Below are 24,873 nucleotides of genomic sequence, written 5' to 3' on the forward strand. Positions count from 1 at the left end.
ACATCCAGAGCCCAGGGTCTTCCCAACCTTACCTCTTCATTCACCAAGCAGAGGCCTGGGGAAGGGGAGTCACCACAGTCAGGCCCTCCCTGCCCCCTACCCCCATGGGAGCCCATCTTCTCTCTTCCTGTGAGCAGTGCATTTGGCTTTTTATAAAGCCAATAAATAAATAAGCAAGCAGGCATGATTAATTGATGGCATGGAGCAGACCAAGGCGCTGGAGTCAGGTGGCCAAGCTTCCTGGTGGAGCTAGGCTTTTCAGCGACCTGGGGCCTGAGCCAAGGAGGGGAAGCCTGCTCTGAGGAGGCTTTCTGTGTGTGCCTGAGGTTTTTGCCTCTCTCCTCAGGCAGGACCTCTTCCTGGTCTCCTCCAGGCCTTAGGCCAGACAGGCTGGAGGCTAGGGCCCAACAGGTGCCCCTGCCCTAAGGGAGACCTTTCTGGGGCGGGGGTGGGGGAGTGGAGGGGTGGGTGGGGATGTCTGAGTCCCCTCCAGCCAGCCCCCTCCCCGAAAGCTAGGTCTCCCCAAATGCCCGATCCATACCTCAATTCATCCCAAACTGTGACCCCAACCACAGGTTTCAGTTGCGCAGGGGAGGCTTGGCACACCCAGACCCCCCGGGGAAAGGGTGGGAGGGGTCCCTCCAAGGGCCAAGCTAACGGTGGGGATGGGCAGAGTAAGGGGCTGCTTGCAGGTAGAGGTACCTGCAGGCAGCACCCACCGGAGAGGCTGCAGACCCCTCCCCCGGCCAAGGCCGACCCGCACGCGCGCGAGCAGGCGGGTGCGGGCGGGTGCGGGCGGGTGCGGGCGGGACGGCGCGCTCGGCGCTCCGGGTCCCGCGGGGCGCTTCCCGTGCGGAGTTTGGGGAGGGCCGCGGGGGGGAGCGCGCGGGGGAGGAGGGAGCGGGGAGGGGAGGGAGGGAGGGAGGCGGGCAGAGCGCAGTGCAGCGGTGGCAGAGGCGGCGGCGGAGGGAGGGAGCGGGCGGGAGGCGGCGGGGCCGCGGGGCGAGGCGAGGCGAGCGCGGGGCAGCCGCGGCAGAGGAGCCGCAGCCGCAGCGGGGCCGGGCCGGGCCGGGCGCGCACCAGTGGCGGCGGCGGCGGCGGCGGCGGCGGCGGCGGCAGCGGCAGCATCTCGCTCGCGGAGCCGGCGCAGGTGAGGCAGGGGCGGCCGGGCCGGGGCTCTGGGCCTCCTCCCCTCTCCTTCGGTCTCTAGCTCCCTCCCAGCCGGCTTCCTTCCCGTCGGCGCGCGACCCCAGGAACCCCCGGCGGGCCAGAGTCCGAGCGTGAGCCGGAGCGCGTCCCGGGTCCCCGCGCTCCGCGGAGGCAGGCGCCGTGTCAGCAGTGACCTTGAGCGGGCACCGAGCGGCGGGCGGGGCGGGCCGGGGTGGGCGCCTGCGGACCCGGCGCCTGCGGGCGCTGGGAGGGGGCGCACCGCGCGCCTGCCGCGCGCAAACTTTCCGGGCTCAGGACAGCCCCGGAGCTGGGGGCGTCCAGAGCGCTAGAACCTCCCCCCATTACCTCCTTCTCAGCTGGCTCTGACTTCTCCGCTTGGCGTCCCCCGCCCCCAGGATTGGGGGCCCCCTTTCTCCGGGCCCAGGTTCCTGCAGGCTGGGGAAATGACCAGAGCTATGGACGTTGACCCCGGGCTGGGGGCTTCTACCCTCCGCAAAGGCGTTTTCTGTCCAAGCTTCTAAGAGCCCAAGTGCAGGAGGACCCTCCACCAGGTGCTCTCTGCAGCTCTCTCCTCGCATTTTCCTGGCTTCCCTCCCCCTTCCTACAGCCCTTCTCCAAGCAGACGCCTACAGTACCCCACCTGGTGACACGGGAGCTCTGAAGCCCCACGCTCAGTTGGGTTCTCAGATCCGCAGCCTGATTATTCAGCCCAGCTGCAGGGGCTCCTTCAGAGGATGAGTGGAGGTTCCCCCCCCAGCACCCCCCCCCCCCCCGTGGTGGATCAGTATGTTCTTGGACGCCTGGAGTCACCCAGGCTCTGGTCACCCTGAAGCCCTGTGGTCTCAGGAGGAGGAGACGTCCTGGAAATCTAGTATATCCTAGCCTCCTAGAACGTTAGTCTTGGAAAAGGGAAGTGAGGCTCAGAGAGGTTGAGCCAGGCCCAAGGTCACACAGCCAGACCAGGAGGAATAAGAACTGAGCTTTCTTATATTGGGTTGAGGAGGGATGGAGAAGACTCCTGTTTGGTTTCTACCCCTGCCCTCAAGGGGATTTGAGCTCTGGGACAGTGTCTTACTGGCTGTGTGACCTCTGGCAAGTCATTTCCCTGCTCTTGACTCACTTCCCATGTGTAAAATGGGAGTAGCTACTTCATAGGGCTGTAATGTTCTTGAAGTTCTTATCATCATGTCTGGTGCATGATCTGTATCCAAATATTTTTGGCTACCAACATGTGAAATTTCCTTTCTGAGCCTGGAAGAGCAGAAATAATTCCCATTCTCTTTTTTCTGCTTCTGGCACTTATATTTAGGTGACTTCTCCCCTGCAGCTCTGTCAGCTGCTGGTAGGCAGCACCTGCTGGAACCCTGAGCACCTGTACTTTATATGCAATGTTTGGTGGAGGCAAGTGTCTCAGCACCCTCGACAGCCCACTAGACCCACCAGTCAGGCTAACCCAGGTTGTGGTTTCCTGCTGCTTGCATAGGGGAAATCAATCCCTAGTTTCTAGTTGGGAAATGAAAACGGGAACCTGCTGCAGCCCCAGGAAGAGACACCCCCAACCCCTGCTCCCTGCACAGTCTCACAGGAAGACTATCATCCTTATCTCCTCCATCTGACCCAATCTTCTCCATACCTCTACAAGATGTCATTCTCCCCCCACCCCCACCCCACCACACCGATGTGCAAAAAGAGGAGATGGGAGGGAGTACTTTCATTCATTCATTCACTCACCAAGCCTTGATTCCTGCCTTCTTTGGGTCAAGAGGTGCTGGGGAATGCAGACAAATCTGCTATATCTAGCAGTTTTGAAGCTCCTACCAGGTGCGCCAGGCACTTGCTAGGCATGGGAGATACATTCTTTCACTTAATAAATTTTATTAAGTATTTAATATGTACTAAGCACTGTCTGTGTGGCAGGGACTCACTGGTAAATAAAACAGACCTGCTGCTAGCTGTTAAAGGTAGCCATATAAATTGTCATCTAAACTGAAACACTTTTGAAAAGGGGAGAGGGCATTATTAATAATAACTCCAGGACCACAGGCATAAATCAGGACTGTCCAACCACACTGGGATGTGTGGCCATTCTGTGACCTCATGTTTATATACCGGTGTTCAGGGAGAACTGTTAATATTTTTTTGAGCTTGCTTTTTGCCAGGCTCTGTGCTGAGCACTTTCAGGTTATCATCTGATTGAATCCTCACAGTGCTGTGAAGCTGGTGTTACCATCTGCATGCAGCTGGTGAGCATGGGAGCTGGGACCTCTCCTGCTGCTTAGCTGCTGGGCTGCCCTGCCTTCTCAGAGACAGACGAGACCCAGGGCCCAAGGGCACACTGTCTCCCTCCAAAAGAGGTGCACAGACAATTGTTAGGCAGGAGCCCCAGTGCAGTAATAGATGTGCCGTGGGGGCAGAAGACGGAGGCACAGATTCTTGCCTGGAAACATCAGAGGCAGCTTCCCAGAGGAGAGGACCTTTGAGCTGGACCTTGAAACATGAGTTAGAATTTTGGCAGACTATGTGGACTGGGGGGAGGGCAGTCTGGGCCCAGGTTGCTAGTGCTTGGAGATGTGGGGTGTGTGCACTGTTTGGGGGGTAACACCCCAAAATAGGTCTGGATCAAATTGTGGCTGGACAATAGTTAGGTCTGAAATGCCGCGGCAGCCAGTGAAGACTAAGTCCAGGAGTGTTGTACTATGGCATGTGATGAGCTCTGCATCTTAGAAGGTTGCTCTGAAGATGTGACTATCCTGGAGGCAGGGAGCAGAGAGAATTTGCTAGACTGGATTTCCCTTTTTCTATAACCCGATCTAAACTATATAGATTGCCTGCAAGGTCAGGGAAATCATTTTGTTATATAGAATCACCGCAGAAGAAATTTGCCAGCATCTGTAGCATTAAAAAGTTTTCTGCAAGTGAAGTGATTGTCAACAAGAGAAATATTAACCTACTTAAAAGAGACGGTTTTTAGTAGCATCGCTTGCAAAAAAATAATATGCTTATTACAAGGTATAAGTGAAATCTCTTCTATTTGTTAAACCACATCCAAAAAGCTTCAATTTCCTCCACTCTTCTTTCTTTTCCATGTCGCCTCTGTTACCATATAAACCGGAGAGTAATAAAGCAGTATTTCTTTAGTAATGTCTTATTTCTTAGACTTTCATTAATTCATACTGGCCTCTTTTCCTCCCTTCACAATGAAGTGGGATTATTAAAACTTTATGGTATCTAGAAATTTGAATCCATTAGTAGAGAACAAAAAATGGGGGGTCAGTATTGGGGTTCTGGATTGGAAAATCAGGCTGAAGAGATTTGAGAAGCAGAAGGGACCTTGATGGAAGGTTGAGAGTAAGGTACAAGACCAGTTTCATGGGTGCCTGACCTATGCAGTCACACCGAGTCCTGTGTTGAGAAGGGCCCCACACTTGATTTAATGCTCTGTGGTCACTGTATTGAAATTTTAATAATTTTTGAACAAGGGACCCCACATTTTTATTTTGCACTAAGTCCCACAGATTATGTAGCCAAACCTGGGGGAGAGAGAGAGAGAGAGAGAGAGAGATGGGAGTAAGAAGGCATAGGGGAAAAGATATGTATATCTGCCATATGCTATATGAGAGAGACCGTTTTTTCATATTTAACCTTGAAACTTCATGAGGTAGATGATATCATCCTTATTTTTAAATATAGGTTTATTATGATTTAGGTACAGTGAGGCCTATCAGAAGAAACAGCCATTGAAAAGACAGCTTGTTATAGTTCCCAAGAGGAGGGGCCACACCACGCCACAAGGGAAGCACCAGGTTTGGTCAGCAGGCAAAGGAAGGCAAGAAGAAAACATAGGAGACTTTATTGTGGTTTCCATGGGGTGGAATAGGCAAGGCAGGGTAAACAGGTTTAGGCTTGGCTCTAGGGCATAGAGCTCTCCCTAGTTGTCTGGTAGCTGGCCCTGGGATGCTGAGGGCAGAGAAATAGTCCCCCAGAGTGCCAGAGCTCCATAAAGAGGATGGTGGGGAGGAGTATGGGAGGCTGCCCATGCTTTTCCTGCTCCTTCCTGCCTTTCCTCACCCTAGCAGGTCATAGAAGAACTTTAAAGCTAGGATATCCCTTGAGAAGTAGCTGGGCCAACTCCTTGATTTTATAGAAAAAGTGAAAAGATAGGCTCAGAGAGGGAAAGTGACTTCTTCAAGGTCACACAGCATTTTAAGAGGACTGAACTAGACCTAGAATTCATGTCCCCTGCTACTCAGACCACTGCTTAGTTATTGTTTTTTTCCTCTAGAGTTCTATATAAGCCAGATCCACCAGACTGTGAACACATTAAAGACTGAGTTCCTGTCTCTTTTTTTTTTTTAAGATTTTATTTATTTATTCATGAGAGACACACACACACACACAGAGAGAGAGAGAGAGAGAGAGGCAGAGACACATGCAGAGGGAGAAGCAGTCTCCATGCAGGAAGCCTGACGTGGGACTTGATCCCGGTTCTCCAGGATCAGACCCTGGGCTGAAGGCAGTGCTAAATCGCTGAGCCACCCAGGCTGCCCTGCTGTCTCTTTTAATATCCTATTTCCGAAAAAAAAAAAAAAAATCCTATTTCCGATATGTCTAGAACATAGTAGATGCTCTATACATGATTGTATCAGTTTCCTAGGATTGCTATAACAAATCACCACAAACTAGGATGCTTAAAACAAGCAGACATTTAGTCTCTCTCAGGTCTGGAGGCTAGTAGTCCAAAATCAAGGTATCAGCAGGGCCACACTCCATCTAAAATTGCAGGGAAGAATCCTTCCTCATGTCTTCCTAGCTTTGTTGTTCCTTAGCTTGTAGCTACATCATTCCAATCTCTGCTTCTGTCTTTACACAGCTGCCTTCCCTCTGTCTGTCTCTATTTCCAAATATTTCTCCCCTTATAAGGACACCAGTCATTTTGGAATAGGGCCCACCCTAATTGAGTATGACCTCATCTACAGTTGATTACATCTGCAGAGACCCTATTTCTAAATAAGGTCTCAATCGCAGGTACTGGGGGTTAGGACCCAACATGTCTCTTGGGAGGACATAATTCAATGCATAGCAACAATGAACCAAGGAGTGAGTGAACGTTCATGATTTTGGGCAAGAATGCCCTCCCCTTTCCCCCAAAGTTCACACCAGTACTGAGGAATCAAAAAGAGAAAACAACAGCTGGTCAGTCCACATTTAGAGAGAAAATAGTCCAAGCGTACACAAGAGCATCTACCATGTGAGCCAGCCTGCTGAGCTTATAGTCCTGGTGCCATCACTTTGTCATTGCGTCTGTACGATCTTGGGTGAGTGGCTTCAACAACCTCTATTTCGTCATATGCAATACAAGATACTAAGAGTCCTACCTCATGAGTACTTTTGTGAAAAATGACGAGAATTAAGATCAGCAAAGTTCTTGGAACAGTGCCTGGCATGCAGTAGGCACTTTGTTCATGGCAGCGATCACTGCCATGATCGTCTAGTCATTTATAAAGCACTTTTCACCTCTCTGTCTCTTCACTTCATTCACAGAAAACCTATAATATGGCTCAATAAATATCAGCTTCCTTTCCCCATAAGGTGGCTACTCATTGGTGAAGCCACATCTCAAATTAACCCCCCTGTTTCTAGTTCTGCCTCTCCCCCATGCTTCTAGTTCCAAGCTGGCCTCACTGCATGGTGCCCGCTGCGTAGCAGGAAACCTGCTGGCATGAAGATGTTGCTAATGGATCCTTTCTGCTTTCATGGGGCCAGGATGTTGGAGAGCAGAGATCTGTTATGCCCTGGTAGGGGATAGCATGAGGGGGAGAGGGCCAGTGCCCAAAGTGTCTGTTGCCCAACTGCCACTACATTCCTTGGACCCATAGTAGATGGTTAATAAGTGTGTCTTGGATGAATGGATTTCTTACACAACACAACTAGTCACCAGCACCACAACTACCACCCCCACCCCCACCTGACAGCAACAACAAAAGCCTGGTGAGGGCACTTTGCCCAAACAGTGATTACAGTCCACCCAAACTCACAGGTGGGCTGTCAGTATGTGAGCAACTTAAAAAATATGCTTCTGATGCTGTTTGAAGAAATGAACTGTTGAGGTGAACATCGAGTAGTCATAACGTAGTGCTGGGTGGGTTGTGAGGGGTGGAGGCATAAAGAGGGTCCAACATGTAGGTGGGATATAAGAGGTACAATGTGCAATGAACTGGGATTGGACAGAGATGCCATGTTGAATGGAATCTCCCAAACATTGCCATCAGGAGTAGATAAGAACATGAGGCCAGGAAAGTTCTCAGCAAATCCGTGCAAAGGGCAACCGACTGAATTCTGAAATAACTGAATGTTTTTATTGGCACAGGTTCACAGTTGACTGTTTGTTCAGTAATGTAATGATGATTAAGAGTGCCTAGGAACAAATTCTGGACAGACCTCTTACTAGCTATGTGACTTTGAGCAAGTGACTTAATTTCTCTGTGCCTCAGTTCCCCCAGCAGTAAAAGAAAGAAGATAAAAGTAGTGCATAGGATTGTTTTAAGAATTAAGATTTGTAAGAGCACCCGAGTGGCTCAGTGTTGGGCATCTGCTTTTGGCTCAGGTCATGACCCTAGGTGCCTGGGATTGAGTCCTGCATCAGACTTCCTGTAGGGAGCCTGCTTCTCCTCCTGCCTATGTCACTGCCTCTCTCTGTGTGTCTCTCATGAATAAATAAATAAAATCTTTTTTACAAAATTTAAAAAAGAATTAAGATTTGTAGAATGTTTAGCAAAGAACCTGGATCCTAAATGCCTCCCTCCTTTGCCCTCTTCATCCCCCCACTCTTTCTCTGCTCCCTCTTCTTTTTAATGTAGTTATTTTGTTAGTCATTGGTGATAAATATTTCCAGCTCCTGACTCTCTAGGCACATAAACTTCCTTGCCTGTTTTGGTAATTAGCTATAGCTGTGTGTCTTGCTTTGGCCAGTGAATTTTGAGAAGTGACGAGTCATTTCTGGGTGGAAGCTATCATAACCAGCACACTTGGCCACTTTCCCCTTTTCCTCTCTTGACAATTGAGGCAGCATAGAGATGCAGCCTCCCTTAACCCGATTTCTGAGCAAGAATGATATAGAGCCCCAAGCCAACCCATAATGGGCATTGTAGCATCAGTGAGAAGACCTTGCTTTTAGCATTGGTGCTTTGGGCTTATTTGTTACTGAGCATAACTTGGCCTATTCTGACTAATGCAGGTAGGAAATGAGTTGAAATAATCACTGTTTGTTTAGAGGGATTTTTGAGTCTTTTAATTCCTTCAAATGTGATGCCAAATTTTTAGTGTTTGAAGGTGTTACAAATATAAAACAGGTGATAACCATGCCCTATGAGGTGATGACCAATCTCTTTAACATGGCATCTATGGGCCTTTCCAATTTCACTTTGGCCTTATTTGTCCCCCCATGTACCCCTTGTTCTTCCTGATAAGTTCACAGCATCCTTGCAATGTGCCATGTGCTTGCATATCTCCAGGTCTTTACCCGTGCTCTGCCTAGAAGGAGGCATCCCCCAGGAAATCATGTCACTTGATGAGTGGTTGGAGTGGAGTATGACAAGTGCATGGGAGGAGAGGGAAGCATTGAGCTCTTCTATGAGGCACAGAAGGCAGTATTAGGACTAAGATTGAGATTCTTGTTCAGTGTGAGAGAACTCTCTAGTGATTAGAGCTTAGCCTGGCATAAGTAGGCTAAGTAGTAGCCTTAGTAAGCTCACCACACCAGAAAATGTCCAAGCAAAGGTGCCACGGAGAGGGTTCCAGGTTAACAGAATTAGTGGAAACTCTCCAATCCTGTCATACATGACTTTATGTGATAATACCCAAAGAAGGTGGATCTTAGTTTCAATTCTCTCTCTATTTTTTCCTTTCAAAATAAAAAGAAATAGCTTTTAGCCATAGATTATAGACATGTTACATAATGATTATAGAAAATGCAAGTGATATTGAAAAGCATAAGGAAAGAAAAACATAAATAGAATTCCATTTAAAAGAGCTAGTCTCCACTAACATTTTGTCAAATGTCTTTCCAGACATTTCCCATGATTGATAAATAAATAAATGGTTTTTTATACCTATCTTTCACTCAATAATAGAATATGGACATCTTAAATATCAATAAATATAACTCTCCTTCATCTTTTATAAGTGACTCTGTCCTAATTTATTTAATGGATCTCTTCCTGATGGGCGGCACTCAGGCTGTGTCCAGAATTTTGCTATTATAGTCAACACTATGATGAATATTCTGGTGTGTGGACCCTTGGGCCTGCATCCAGGCATCTCCTGAGGATGAATTCCTAAATGGAGTCACTGAATTAGGTGCGACTGTTTGGAATGAAAAAAGAGAACTGTGATATGGAGAAATAGAGAAAACATTTTTAACTTAAGGGTAGCCTGCAAAAGGTCGAAGGAAGAGGTGAAAGGGAGATTGTACCCAGGCTGGAAATTTAGAGGGAGTGGACAACTTTCCATGAGCCATCCCCCAGGCAAAGGTCAAATGCAGATGACAGCTATGATTTAGGTAGGGCCAGGCAATTACAAGCACTTTCATGTGCACAGTCCCATTCAAGCCTCACCATCACTTTGTGAGGAAGGTCTCTGTCCCATTTTACAGAGGAGCAAAGTGAGGCCTGGAGAGGATGTGGCAAAAGTAGCTGTTGTCTTCATTTATAGTATGTGGGCTCCAGACCTTTCCTTTGCATACATCCTGGGCTAGCTCCTGCTTCCAGACTTTGCAGATGCCAACTTGTCTGACTGGCCAACTCTTTATCATTCTTGAAAAGGAAGACTGGTCAAATGTGACTTCTTTGTGAAACTTTTCCTCAGGGCGCCCCACCCACCCCACCCCAGAACATTAACTATTGTGTATTAACTGCTGAACCAGGGAGTTGGCTTTTGGTTTCAATGAATTGGATTCCTTGACTCAACTGGCAAATAGTAAGACCCTTTCTTATCTCACATAATCAAAAGCTCTGCAGATGGGTAATTCAAGGGCTCATCCATGCCAAAGAAGCCTATGGTCTGTCTTTCTCATCATCTACCAGGAAGAGCTCCCATGTCTGGAGCATTCCCTGAAGATGTCACAGTGCCTGGGAGACAAAAGACAGAGGGCATCTCTGTGCTTCTTTTATCAGGTAGGAATTCTTTCCTGGAAGTCCCCTGCTGATTTCCTCTTATGTCTCCTTGTCTGGAATTGGCTCACATGACCATGCCTAAACTAGTCACAGCCAAGGGAATGGGACCAAAAGCTTAAAAGGGCCAGAACTTAGCTCTGAAGCTGTCAGTTGGGGGGGTAGTCAGGGCTCTGTCAGCTAGGAAGGAGGAGGGAATATCCACTGGGGAGACAGCCCACAGAGTCTGCCCAACTGTGTGCTCATTCTCCTGGTTCCTCACTAGGCTGGAAGCTGTGAGAGGACAGGGGATTGAGGTTTATCCCTTCCTGGGACCTTTGCAGGCTAGCACAGGGCTTAGAACATGTTAGATATTGAAGAAGATATTGGTTGAATGAATGAATGAATGAATGGGTGAAATAAATCAGTAGATGTTTCTGAAGACTCCATCAAACCCAAGATTTTAGGATTCTCTGTGCACCAGCAATGCCAATGCTTTGTCAATTTAGTGGTTTGGTATTTTGGAGAATAGCTTTGTCCTCAAACATATTATAGTGTAGTTGTGGAGAAGACACGTGAACCCGGAAAAGATACGGAATTAGGGCCTCGACTCTGGCACAGAGTGGACATACCATGGGAGGTGAATGCCTCCATAGGTGCCTAGAGAAGTAGGATGAGGCCCATTAGGGACCAGGTACCATGAAAGACAGAGGTGGGTAGTGGAGAAAGACACTTGGGTACTCAAAGAGTGGATGTGAATATGGTGGATTTAAGGCAGTGAAGGCATAAACTTCAATACGCATCTTCCTTCAATTAAGGAATCTTCCTTCAATGAAGGGGACTCATTCTTGAGGACCTACTGCGTGCGGGTCATCATACTTGGATTTGTTTTGTCATATCTTTCCTGTGCCTCTGTGAGGTGGTTCATTGTCTCTCCATTTTGTAGATGGGGCAGCTAAGTCTCAGAGGATGAGGTTGCTTGCCCAACATGGCAGAACCAGAAGTGGTGGACTTTATCTGAGAAAGCAAATCTGTTCTGAAAAGCTGGCTCCTTATGCAAAAAGGCCATGATGGTCAAAGAGGGCCCACTGACGACCAGCAGGCAGTGGAGAGAATGGGAATGGGAGTCTGGAAACTGACAGGAGGGCCTAGAAAAGGCTTGGTGCAGTGAAAATACAGGCCAGAATCCCAATAGAAGAGGTGCTTATTACAGGCTTTGGGGTAGGCTTGAGGAGCTGCAGCGTTTGGCATCAAATCTGACTTCAAATCTTTGATCTGTCAGTTAACAGCTATGACCTTGGGCAAGACACCTCACTTCTCTATACTTCAGCTTGTCCATCTATAAAATGATGATAATTAAATGTGTGCCCAGTACCTAGCATATAATAAGAATTGAATAAATGGAGCTATTATAATTATCAGTATTGTTTGGAACTTGGTGGATAACTAATCAGAGCTAGAGGTGACTCCCTTGGTGTAGGGGTCTGAGTTCTAGTTCTGTCTTGGTTACTACCTCCACATTTGTCCTTGACTTTATCCCTCCCATCATCCTGGCTCTCCAGGGTTCATCGTAAACCAGGGAGATTGGGCCAGTTGATTTCTAGCATCCTGCTTCGTTCTAAACTCTGCACTTGTGTGAAGTGCAAGGGGGAGGCTGCGATGACAAATGGGATCAGAAAGGAGTGAGGGGATGTCTGGGGCTGACTTTGTATTGGGGAAGCAAAGGAAGGGAAGGGCAGAAGATAGAAGGAAGAGCAAGGAGGAGCCAGAGGCCCGGCAGACGGCAAGAGCTAGGCAGGTGTGTAAACCCTTGGCTGGGCAGTTTCGAGGCGGGCACGTGGGTGAACAGTTAAAACCAAATAAGGCAGAAGTACATTGAGAAGAGCTGCACCTGACACCTGCCCTCCTTGTGGGAGAATCAGAGGGAGAGGAATCAATCACGGCTCTTCCTGATGCTTAATACCTGGGGGGCAGGGCTTTGAAAAGTGTGTGTTCAAAGACTAAAATTGAATTTCTCCAAAGTTTGCAGGAACACTGCAATTATGCCTGAGAACATGTCTATGAAATCCCCTTGAAATCTATATTTAGGCACAAGGTTTTATAACCAGAGTCAGAAATTGAGTGGAAGTGTGTGGGAGGCTGACCCTGGACAGTCTCCATGTTTGAGAGGAGGGGAAAGAGTATTTTTAACTGCAAACACCGCGTCTCAGAGGGTGAGGCTGGGGAGGAGGCATCTTCGCCACTTTGGGTTTCTCACCCACTGCCATGTTAAGACGGGAGCTGTCTTTGACAGAAGTTGTTAAAGTTCCTTACTCAGAGTGGGTGGCTGAGGGCCGTGGATTGAGCGGGGGAACTTGTCTGGGGCTTTTGTATATTGGAACATAGACATCTGAGACTTAATTTGCCAGAGACTCCTTCAAATCCATCTTGTGCAGTTGTCACAGAGCTTGGGGAGCTTTGTCTTACTGGAGACTTTTCTCTTGCACTGCTGTATCAGTTAGCTATTACTACATAACAAACGGTCCCAAACTTGATACCTTAAAGCAATAGATTCATCCTATGGCTGGAAAATCTGTAGGACATCAGGATGGTTCTTCTTGTCCTGGCTGGGCTTCCTCCCATATATGTGGTCTGCCACTGGTTATATAAGTGACTCTCCTGATTCCTGGTGGGCTCTCTCCCATATTTGGCAGTCTGCTGACTCTAAGCTGGCCTAGGAATGGCTTATCCCTCCTCCATGCAGTGTCTCATCCTTTAGCAGCTCTCCTGGGCTTGTTCCAATGGCAGTTTTAGGGCTATGAGAGATAGAGAGCAGAAGCACATAAGGACTCTTAAAATCAAAGCCCAGAATTGGCACAGTGTCTCTTGGTTCATTCTCTTGGCCAAACCAAGTCATGAGGTCACCCCAAATTCACGGAGTGGGGAAATATGATGGCATCTCAGGATGGTAAAGACACACTGGAAAGGGTTTTCATCCAGGCAGACTTTTAACTGGATTTATTGCCCTCAATTTACACAACCATCAGCACCAAGGTTGGCCTCCAGGGCTGTCACAGTGGGTGACCCTCCCTCCTAAAGTCTTCCTGGCACCCAGGATTCCCTCACTGTCCAAGAGTCATATCTGTGCAATCAGAAAAATGTATGCCCCCTTAAACAAGCAGAGGTCAATTTTCATTCTTGAGACTGGCAGGAAAATGTTTGATGTTCTGAATTATTAGTGAGAACATGGGGGAAATAGGTGCCACAGACAGTGCTGAGCAGAGCTCCCATGCCATGGCCCACTGAGGGAACAATCCTGCAGTATCTGTTAGAATTAGAAATGCAGGTGAGGGTTACATACACAGTGGTATGACCATCTCGTGGAATGGTACTTAGCAGTAAAAAAGAATGAACTGTTGATACATTCAACCAGCTGGATGAACCTGAAGGGGTGAAAAAGGCCAATCCCCAAAGTGTACAAACTGCATGATTCCATTTGGGTAATGTTAGTAAAATGACATAGGGACGGAGAATGGTTTATGGTTGCCAGGGGTTAGGGATGAGGAGAGGGACACCTAGCCATAAAAAGGGGAAGTAGGGAAGTAGGGACAGTTACGTATCTTGGGGAGGGTGTTTATGCAAAAGTACATGTTGTAAAATTGCAGAGAGTTACATATGCACACACGCATACATGTGCCTGTATAACTGGTAAAATCTGAATAAGGTCTGTGGCAATATTGTACCAATGCCCATTTCTTAGGTTTTTTTTTTTTTTTCATTTCTTAGTTTTGATATTATACTTGGTTTATGCAAGATGCTGACTTTGTGGGAGGCTGGGGGAAGGGTGCCTGGGTCTTCCCTGCACATTTCCTTGTAACCTCCTGTGAATCTATAGTCATTTCCAAATAAGAAGTTAAAAATAGATACCCAGACACCCGGGCCTGACAAATGCACACTGTTGCTATTGTCTATCGTAGAGACATGGTCTCGTGCCCTGGGAGGCTTATGCAGATGGTCACTGACATTGTTTGATATCAAAGCATTGGAAACAACCCAAATGTATTCTTTCACTTAATTATCATTTGTTGAGTGCCTACTATGTGCCAAGCACTATGCCAGGCTCTGTGGATAGAACCATGAACAAAACAGTCCCAAGTCCCTGCCCATGTGGGGTTCATATTCTAGTGATCGTCCCATAACAAGGGGGTGATTAAATAAACCACAGAGTAGCTACACTGAGGAATTCCATGGAACAGAAACCAACAAAGTAAATCCATGTCTCTGTGTACTAATATGGTTCTATCCACAGAGCATATCACTGGGAAGAAATAGCAAGAAACAGAATCAGGCATTTATTTTAAAAAAGAATGAAGAACCACAGTCAAATAAAGGGAGGGCCAAGCTTTGATATACTTTGCTGGCTATTAAGCCAGCCCAGCTCCCTGGAACATAAGGCCCATAAGGGCAGGAAGTTGTGACCATTTTGTTTCTTGTAGTCCCCCCACCCTAGAGTAGACCTGGCCCTTGGAAGGTACTCAGGTATCTGCAGAAGGAAAAAGTGAATTGTACCCATTATGGATTGGCCAATGGCAGCATGAGGTCCTTCACAATGATGTATTGGCTTTATCCCCCAAGAGAGCTGTGAAGTGTTGATGGAATACCCTTGACCTTCAGGATACCACATATTTTCCTTTCAACTTTGTCGTCACGAGCATATTTCCCACCCCAATCCTGAGAAGCCACAATCATCAAGGCTTAGGCCTTAACCTGTCCACACTGGTTACTTATTGGTTGTGTAGTGAGTTCACTGTTTTGTGGTTTGTGATACAGTGTGTCAGGAACACCTGCCTGCATTGTCTCATTTAATCCTCCTATCAGTCCTCTTTGGAGGGGAAATGAATGTTCATACAATTTCTGTCTGCTCTCAGGCCCCAGCCCTTCATGTAGATGTTTAGGCACTCAATGATAGATGGCTGAAAGCAGAAGAGTCTGTTGTGGGATACATAGAAATTCCCTGGAATGTGCTGAGTGTCTCAGGGGGCTAGTATGTGTTCACCTTTCTCTCTACTCCCCACTCGGCCCCTTAGGGGATCCACCATGTGTTCTGGGGTCCATGGGAAGATGCCTCCTTCTCAGATGCAGAGCTTCTGCAGCCTGCTGTGTCTCTTCATTTCAGTAACCCCCGAGTGTGGCTTAGAACAGAACGCAGAACAGACCCCTGGGAACTATTCACTGAGTTGATACGAGTTGAGATTTTTCAAAGGCAAGTGCTGAATTTCTAATCACAAGTAATACTTGTACAACACTTAGCTTTTAAGATAAGGAAAAAGAGTGTGTTTATCTTTAAACCATAGGAGAGTTTCTGTGGTAGGATGACCTAACCAGCTAAGGACACTAAGACTCAAAGCAGTTCATTCATTCACTCACTCATTCATTTATTCACTTGAAGGCCTACTTTGTATTGAAGGCCTACTTTGAACCTGTGATTGGTCCTGGACATGTGGCTTTGACCCATTACCGTCCTCAGAATAAAGAAGCAGGCACACAGCATATTTAGTGTTCCCTAGGAATCTGCATCCTGGGGGTCCAGGGCACACAAGTTGCTGTGATGCCTTGCTATCCCCGTCAGAGGACCACAGACCATCCTTCCAAGTGCTGGCCAAGATGATGTAATATGAAGATGCTCTTGGGGTCATTGAGGGAATCATTTCAGATTCAGGGATTCCCCCTGGAACATGGGCATCCAGAAACTATGATCATGACCTCGACATGTCCCCTCATCCATTTCCTGCTGGGTCCTTGTGAACATTTATTACCCTGCTGCAGAAAAAGCTTGCCAGGCCAGATGACTTGTCTGTAGCCAGTGAGCCTCGGTGCCCACAAAGCAGAAATTAATGAATGACAGTTGAAGAGAGAGGCAAGGAATAGGACAGCAGCTATTTTAGGCTGCCTCCACCAAAGCAGATCCTAATGCCTGCATCTGTGTGTTAACTCTGTCCACTCTTAGAGCAGAAATCAAAATCATGTTAATTTGATTTTTGTTTGCTTTCCAACTCCAAGTTTGTATGTCTTATAAAAATCTAAATCTGCAGATTTAGGGGCACTTGGGTGGCTCAGTGGTTGAGCGTCTGCCTTTGACTTAGGTCATGATCCCGGGTTCTTGGGATCCCACACTGGGCTCCTTGCAGGGAGACTGCTTCTCCCTCTGCCTATGTCTCTGCCTCTCTGTGTGTCTCATGAATAAATAAATAAAACCTTAAAGTGTGCAGATTTTGAATTAATAAAAAGAAACTGTGAAAACTGATTCTCACTCTCTCTCTTTCTGACTTAATATGATTCATCAAAACCTTTGTAGAGCCAACCAATATAATACACTCAGGTCAGAATGCCAGGGTTCAAATCTTACCTTTTCTATTTGCTCTCACTCAACCTTTCTGGACTTCCATTTTCTCAACTGTAACTCGGAAATCAGAGGGTAGCACTGTTGGAGAGTAAGGGAGACACTGTATTCCCAACACCTGTAACCCCATCATTGATGGCAGATCTCTTATCTATAAAGAAAGACATTACCTCTCATTCTTTGTAGGAAGACTGTGATGTTGGGGTATCAAGGTTTGGGTGTGAGGTGCTGTGTGACCCTAGGGAATTTAACATTGCTCAGTTCATGCACTTGAGACATAGAAGGATGGAAAATCTCCATCATTCTGCCCCCTCAGTGTCCAGGTCTGGGACAGAGGGATGGAAATATAATATTCATTGATTATCAAATGTTTGCTGAGCACCTCCTAAGTGCAGTCACTTGGAAATTGTAGGGAATCTCCTGGTAATTTCTGGGGCTGGCCTTTGGTGCTGGGCCCATGCATCATGGAAGGGGACCTGTTTAGTGTGGTTTTCTGAAAAGCAGCAGTTCATTTTCATGGTTAACCTGAGCACTTCCCTCTTGCTGTTTAATCATGTCAGGCCCCAGGTAGACAGGTATGGAAGACCAGGAGAAATAAATGTGAGCTAGATGCTACTTGCTCTGGCTGTTGAGGTGAAGTCTGAGGGCCCTAGAGTACTATCTTGGTGGTGGACCCAGAGAACCACAGCTGGAGGCAGCTAGGGGGTCCTGGCCTTTTGGCCAGATGAAGCTGCTGGTTCAGTTCCTCCACAACTGCTCAGGAATGTGCGGCCTGGAGACCTGGGAGGGGAAAGTGGCTTAATGGGGTCGCCCTAGAATCCCACCTTATGGTATTCATGGCCTGGAATGCTGTCCTCCAAGGCATGATCCATTATGTGGTTTTTATGAGTAGTCCTATAATGTAGACATATCTCTATTCCCATTTTACAAATGAGACCCTAAGACTTAGGGTCAAATCAAAGAGCCAGCAAATAGCTTGACCAGAACTACCCCCCCCCCCCCCGCCCCAAGGCCTGTGCTACTTCCATTCTTGTTTTAAAAGAGATATTCCGGGCAGCCCTGGTGGCTCAGTGGGTTGGCACCACCTTCAACCCAGGGCATGATCCTGGAGATCTGGGATCGAGTCCCACATCGGGCTCCCTGCATGGAGCCTGCTTCTCCCGCTGCCTGTGTCTCTGCCTTTCTCTCTCCCTGTGTCTCTCATAAATAAATAAAAGAAATAAAAGAAATATTCCCATTTTGGCTTGAAAGCATCAGGTTAGGAAGAACCAGAGACCCTGAGTAGGCATTCAGGAAGTACTTTCTACATGGATATAAATTCAATAAAGATCCAGTACATACTTGTCAAGCACCTACTACATGTCAGGCACTGTACAAGGTATTTTGGGATTCACCAGTGAATAAAGAGTTACTCAATATGTGATTATGGATTGAATTTTAAAAACTTGATTCACAAGCTTTTCTAAAATGGGTTTGGACATATTTAATTCATATGCAGGTGAGAATTATCAGACCATGACCTTTCCTATAATGAAGTTAAGGACTTTCCTCCACAAGTCGATTTTGCTGCCTTTCTCTTTCTCTTTGGACAGCGCTTCTGCATGTAGGTGGACCCTGGGGCCCATCACGGCCACTTCTCTGTCGCTGGAGGTGGTTCTTTTTTAAAGATTTTATTTATTTATTCATGAGAGAGAGAGAGAGAGAGGCAGAGACACAGGCAGAGGGAGAAGCAGGCTCCATGCAGGGAGCCCAACGTGGGACGCCATCCCGGGTCTCCAGAATCACGCCCTGGGGCTGGAGGTGGTTCTAAGAAAAGTTGTATTCATGTACCTCGCACAGTTTAATCATCAAAAGGAAGGGAATGTAATGTTGCCTGAGTGAGTGACTACAGCAACTAATAAACTGCAGAAGCCTCAGTTTCCTATAAAATAGAAAGAGTAGTACCTTTTGAGATTGAGATGAGGTGATAGTATCTATTTATCTCTATCTATCCATCTATCAATCATCCATCCATCCATTTCTTTTTATTTATTTTTATTTATTTTATTTATTTTTTTTCATCCATCCATTTCTATATCCATGTACTCATTCATCTATCCATCCATCCATCCATCCATCCATCCATCCATCCATCCATCCTTCTTTTAGTGTATAGTGGTATAAGCAAGTGCTCAGCAAGTGTCAGCTATTAAAAGGATGACAGTACAATGTTCCACAGTAACAGTGGCTCACCCTCTGTATTGGATGTTGAGCCTCCTATTGATCATAAAGGAACCTCATTCAAGAATCAGGAGTGTATCCTCTTTTGTGCCAATCTCAGATGGTGAACAAAGTCATAGCTGAGACCTACCTCCCTCCCTGTCCCTTTTCAGCTTTGCCCTTTGAAAATGAAGACTTACATTCTTTTGACATGAACATCATTGTTGCAGTTTGTCTCTGGAGCTTTGTTTCTGCTCCGCAGTGTGAGGACAATCCTCTGTATGTGGGAGGTGGAGAGTGGCAGAAATGGATTGGTGTGTATGGGTGGGCAGTTGGCCCCCCTCCATTCAGTTTTGATCTCTGTATGATCTCTGGGACTGGCCTTCTGCTGTCTCTAAGATGCTCTTCCTTCTGTTTGCCCCGCCTTCACTGAGTACCTACTTTGTTGAGCATCTGGGTCCTGCCCACACAAAGCCTACCACTGGGTGGAGGATGTGCAGTAAATACCTTAAAAGCAAGGCTGAGTGTGACAAATAAGGCAGGGCACTAATATCCACCAGGCTCCCTTCATGTGCAGAGTACATCATCTTAGTGGTTTCCTAGAAACTACATGAGAGTGCTGGTCCGCAGCAGGGTTCTCTGGTCTGAGGCAAGAAGGGAGACAGAGGGGAGCCTTCATAAAACTATGGAGAAAGGAGGCCTTTGTCCTGAGATTGTGACTCTCCTATTTCTGTGTTAAAATGACCTTTCTTCTATGATGCTTGAGACCAGAAGGACATTTTTTAATGTTTGTATTTGGCAACACTAGATCAATTCACATAATAAATTTTTTCTTTGTTGGATTGGTTGGTTTTGTTTTGTTATTTAATTTTACTGGCCCAAGGCATCCTTAAGTCTGGGAAATATTATTTGTCACTGAGTTATTTTAGAAAGGGTTTATCTTATTTAACGTAACTAAGAATTCTGTGAGATAGACATTACTGTTCACTTTGCACGATGAGAAGATTGAGATTCAGAGAGTTGGCTTCCCTTGAGTTCATAATGGCAAAGGCCAGTCTCAATACTAGTCCTGACTCATGCCAAGGCCCTCCCTTGCCTCCCACTGCAGCCCAGGGCTACTCCAAGAGAAGCTCAGGATCTAATAGAATATATTGAGATGTGCACTAGATAACTCAAGGCTTAGTTTCTTATTTAGACCTGCAGGAAGGCCCAAGTAACCCCTTTAATTGGACAGTGCTAACCAATAGGTAGATGATTTTGGATCTTCAAACCTGCTATTCACACACAGCCCAAAGTAGATCCCCTCTATTAGTCATGGATCTGCCCTCCTTCCTAGCCCCTCATACAAGGTAATGGCAGCATGAGTGTGGCCAAAGTGGTTTCTACATCAGTGCAGTGAAGGGAAAGACTCTCATGAGCCTTCCCTTTGCTTTTTTAAACTGAAGACTATGCTGATACTTTCTGGGCTGCATTCCCTTTTCTCATCACTGAATTTCCATCCTCAGTCAAGCCAGGACTTCCATCTTGACCATATGACGTCCAGGGTAAATTAATGGTCTACATTTTGGTGAGTAAGCACTTTGCAGATTCTGTAAAATGACTTTGCTAGTTTGGCTGCTTCTGCTAGCCAGCCGTAGGTGACCTGGCAAGGGATAAATCATGCTGATATGGAAGTCTGTTTGCCTTAACTTTGTCCCCCCTCTGAGAGTGAATTTTCTTTCTCTGGTGGCTTTCTTGGAGGACTCAGGTCATTTAGCATAAACCATCAGGGACAAATCTATAGCTGAAGTGGCCTCAGACTAATTTCTGAACAAAATGTTTTCCCTTCTGATCTCGAACAGTAGGAATTTGAGGCATAGGACATAGAGGAAGGTGTTGAAAAGTAAGACATGCCCATTATTCTAGATTTGTGCTCTCAAGTCAACATGCTGTTGATGTCAGGTTTGCCAGGGGCAGATGCCACACCTGGGGATTGGGTGTCCTTCCCAGAGTCAGCCACTGGGGCCTTCTCTGTGGCTGGAGCTCTGCAGGGAGTGGCTGACATCTGGCAGCAGGGAACAACCCTCATTTTTTTTCTAGGACTTCACATATCTTGTCTTCTGGGTATTCCTGATAACCCTATAGGGTGGGCCAGTGTGCTCTGGCCCCCCTCACAATTGGAGAAATGGAGGCTGGAAAAGTAAATAGGATAAAACACCTGATACCTTCCTCACAGGATTTGTGGTGAGAATTTAACAAATATATGACAAGAATAATGATAATGAATGTATACACACACACACACATACACACGTTTATTTATCACAGATAAATAAACTGAGATCATTTTCATTATCATTGATAATCATTATCACTGATCACTGATCACTATCACTATCACTAATCATTATCATTATCACTGATAATATCATTATCAGTTTATTTATCACATGTGTGTGTGTGTGTGCGCGTGTGTATAAATCATAACAAGTGCCTGGCACATAGGCTGTATTCAATAAATAGTGGTAGTTGACCATTATTATTTCTAAGGCCACATAACTAATAACTGGCAGATGTTTTGAGTCCTAATGACCCTTTTAATTTTCATCATTTTATCACCTAATTCTTTGTTTTTTCACTAAGACTGAAAAGTCTAATTAGAGCATATTTCCTCTAAAATTGTTCCCAGAAGACTCTGAAACTGAAGAAAAGTGTTGACCTGAAAGGCCACAGGAGAAGCATCTTCTATTCCATTCATTTTGGAACAGAGGCATTAAGAGCATTCTTTAGTCCACCGAGATAGTACAAGTCAAAAATACTTGGGTACTTGGTATGCACCACATACTGTGCTAAGCATTTTACAAATTTTCCTACTTGATCCTCACAGCCACACTTTGGGGAAAGTATTTGTATTGTTCCCATTTTATATGCAACGAGACAAAGGGTACAAAGGAGTTAATAATCAACCCAAGTCCACCAGTAAGAGTCAGAATGGGATTCTCCAAACCCAGACTCTTCATTTCTATGGCATATGTGTATTAGGAGGGCTTCCATGTAGAAGCAGTTTCTCTCTACCACCACTTTGGACCATGCATAAGCGATGTCAGTCTGGGCCCTAGATTCTCAGAGCCCTTTGTACTTTCAGAAGACAGAGTTCTAGCCCTTGCAGCTATGCCTCTCTATCACTCCAGGCTCCCCTTTGGGCCCCATTCTCTACATCTGGAAAATGAATGTAGTAGGTGGCATGAGTACCACACATCATTCCCACCCCAATGTTCAGAACTACAAGCTCCCATGAAATGCACCTAAATTCCTTTTGTTCTTAGTTTTCTCTTTTAGAGGACAGAGAAAATACTGTTCAGAAAATGATCTCAGTTTATTTATCTGTGAAATAGGATTGCCATGGAGGTTTACCAAGAATGCGGTAAGCACAGTGCTGCAAACTGTAGTGGGTGTTTAGTTAATAATTGCTCACCTTAAAAGATAGAAGTAGTTATATTCTGCTGAGACACTCATCACAGATACTCATGGGGGTTCTGGGACACACTGCCTGTTCTCCACATGCCTAACATTGGTGTTAGGAAACCATGTAGAGAGTCTGACTGGTCTCTTGGTGCTTTTCTGTGGAGAACAATATGTGCCAGACTGCCTTTCAACAGAGAGGCATTGTCCTCTCTCTCTGCTTACATAGATTTAAGTTCCCATCCCACATAATTCAAGTGGGGGCAACCACAAGGTCCTGGGTCAGTGGGAATAAGGAGGAGAGGAAGATGAGGAACAGAGGAAGGCAGAGGAGACAGATTATGCATTTTATAGTTTAGCCTTGAGAGGAGAATGAGTGGTTCATTAAAACAAAGTCATCCCTGGGCAGCCCGGGTGGCTCAGCGGTTTAGCACCGCCTTCAGCCCAAGGCCTGATCCTGGAGATCCAGGATCAAGTCTCATGTCAGGCTCCCTGCATGGAGCCTGCTTCTCCCTCTGCCTGTGTCCCTGTCTCTCTCTCTGTGTCTCTCATAAATAAATAAATAAAATCTTAAACAACAACAAAGTCACCCCTGCTGGAAATGGATCTGTTTGATCAAAGGTTGTCTTTTAGTGTGTTTAGGTAAAAAGTCCAGGGGTCATATAAAAAGTAATTTAGGGGTACCTGAGTGGTTCAGTCAGTTAAACATTTGCCTTCAGCTCAGATCATGATCTCAGGGTCCTGGGATCAAGCTCTACATCAGGCTCCCTGCTCAGTGGGGAGTCTGCTTCTCCCTCACATTCTGCCCCTTCCCTCCACTCTCTCTCTCTCTCTCTCTCTCTCTCTCAAATAAATAAAATCTTTTTTTTAAAGAAGAAATTAGATTTAGAATGGGAAGCCTTTGTATTGGGGCTTAGAAAACAAATTAGTGAAGAACAGAACTAGAATTCTAGTTGCCAGAGATTTGTTTGTCATAAATTTTCACACATAGGTCCCACTGATGTCACGCATGTATGCATTCCTGTGTGTATTTGTTCATGCACACATCCACCATTAGACCATGGGGCGTCTTTGTGCATATTAGGAAAAGGAGCCCCCTCTGAGCAGAAGCAGCCTCAGAACACACTGTTAGGTAAGCAGACAGTGGGCTGGACATGAATCCTATTTGTCTTCTTGGGTTCATGTGGCTCTGAACAGAGGTGATTGTGGCCACACACATGCATACTCTCTCTCTTTCTCAGGCAAGTGAGGATGCCTTTAGCTGAGGTCTGGCAATCTCACAGTAAAGTGGAGACACCTCACCTAGAGTCTCCACGGGATGCGTGGAAGTACTTGCTTTCCAAGAGTCATTTCTACAAAACCCACAGCTGTGCTCTGCTTGCTCAGCCACCTTCTTGAAGATAATCTGCTTTGTTCTGTGCCTCTTCACTACCCATCTGGCCATGGCAAGCACACTTCTTGGTTTGACTCCACAGTACAGATTTTATTCCTTCACTGAGTACCTGCTTTCACTGGAAAGCAAGCTTTCATCCTTGCCATTTATAAAGCATTTTGTTTGATTCTTGCAGTAACCCTGAGGATTAGATGGTAGGGAATTAATACACCCACCTTACAGATAAGAAGATGGGCTCTAAAAGAGAAAGCTTAGAGAAGCAGAACATCATGAGTGATCTGAATTTAGAGAGTCCCATGGTCTTGAATGATTCTTAGCTTCTGGTAAATTTCTTCAGAATTGTGAACCTTCTTGATCTCTCAGGCTTAGCTTCCCTTCCCCTTTTTCCCTCTGACCTCAACCCCCATGCTGACTGTCTTCCAGAATAAACTCACAACAGTAGAAATTCAACCATCATCTTGATTTTGTCATTGTCGTAAGTGAAATAGCCATTTCATTGGCAGTGATCATTATTGGAACTTGTTTCCACAAACTCGATTAGCTTTCATTGCTAGTATGATCCCTGCTGTGGTTATGATTGCCACAAACTTGCTGGACCCAGACATGGTGGACATTTCTCTTTAGAACCTTCCTCAGAGTCCAGGTCCCATTACCCAAAATATCCTAAGATGATAAATCTTCATCCTGATTTTCATTTAGGTATATAGCATATCAGTGCCAGGCCCAAAGTGGGTACTAAATAGATCATTGTTGCATGAGACAATTAACTGATGAATCCTTTGAGGGTACTATTTAATAGAAGTCATTCAGTTGCCAGTGACCAAATTACAACACAAATTAGTTTAAGTTAAAAATGAATGTATTGATTCACACAACTGCAAAGCAGAGGAGTGGGGGCATCAGATACAGCTGAATCCAATGGCTCCAATCCTTTTATGAGGGCTCAGTTTTCCTTTCTTCTGTTGGCTGCACTTCCGGTGTCAGCTTCATTCTCAGGGGTTCGCTTCTCATGGTAGATCAGATGGCCACCAGTGGTTCTAGGCTGATGTGATTCCTGGCTGATGTAAATCAGTTCACAAACTTACACAAAGAATAGTCTACTCCCTCTACTCCCCTCTACCCGTCCTTCCCCTATGCAGAAAGCA

The 24,873-nt window shown here is 46.2% G+C and overlaps 1 protein-coding gene and 1 long non-coding RNA gene across 11 annotated transcripts in view; one reads left to right on the forward strand and one right to left on the reverse strand.

Moving 5' to 3' along the window:
• LOC140609850 (uncharacterized) overlaps positions 1 to 1,844 on the reverse strand; it is an 83,858-nt gene extending 82,014 nt beyond the window's left edge. For both annotated transcript variants that reach the window (XR_012011582.1, XR_012011581.1), the window contains exon 1: positions 1,516 to 1,844. This is a non-coding gene — a long non-coding RNA (uncharacterized lncRNA). The remainder of the gene's footprint in view (positions 1 to 1,515) is intronic.
• The window catches only part of ATP2B2 (ATPase plasma membrane Ca2+ transporting 2), a 372,053-nt gene continuing 348,276 nt past the window's right edge, over positions 1,097 to 24,873 (forward strand). For all 9 annotated transcript variants that reach the window (XM_072785140.1, XM_072785138.1, XM_072785142.1 and 6 more), the window contains exon 1: positions 1,097 to 1,150. The gene's annotated coding sequence lies outside the window, so the exon portion shown is untranslated. The remainder of the gene's footprint in view (positions 1,151 to 24,873) is intronic.

Source organism: Canis lupus, chromosome 19 (genome assembly GCF_048164855.1).
Source record: "Canis lupus baileyi chromosome 19, mCanLup2.hap1, whole genome shotgun sequence".
In the NCBI taxonomy this organism is placed as follows: Eukaryota; Metazoa; Chordata; class Mammalia; order Carnivora; family Canidae; genus Canis; species Canis lupus.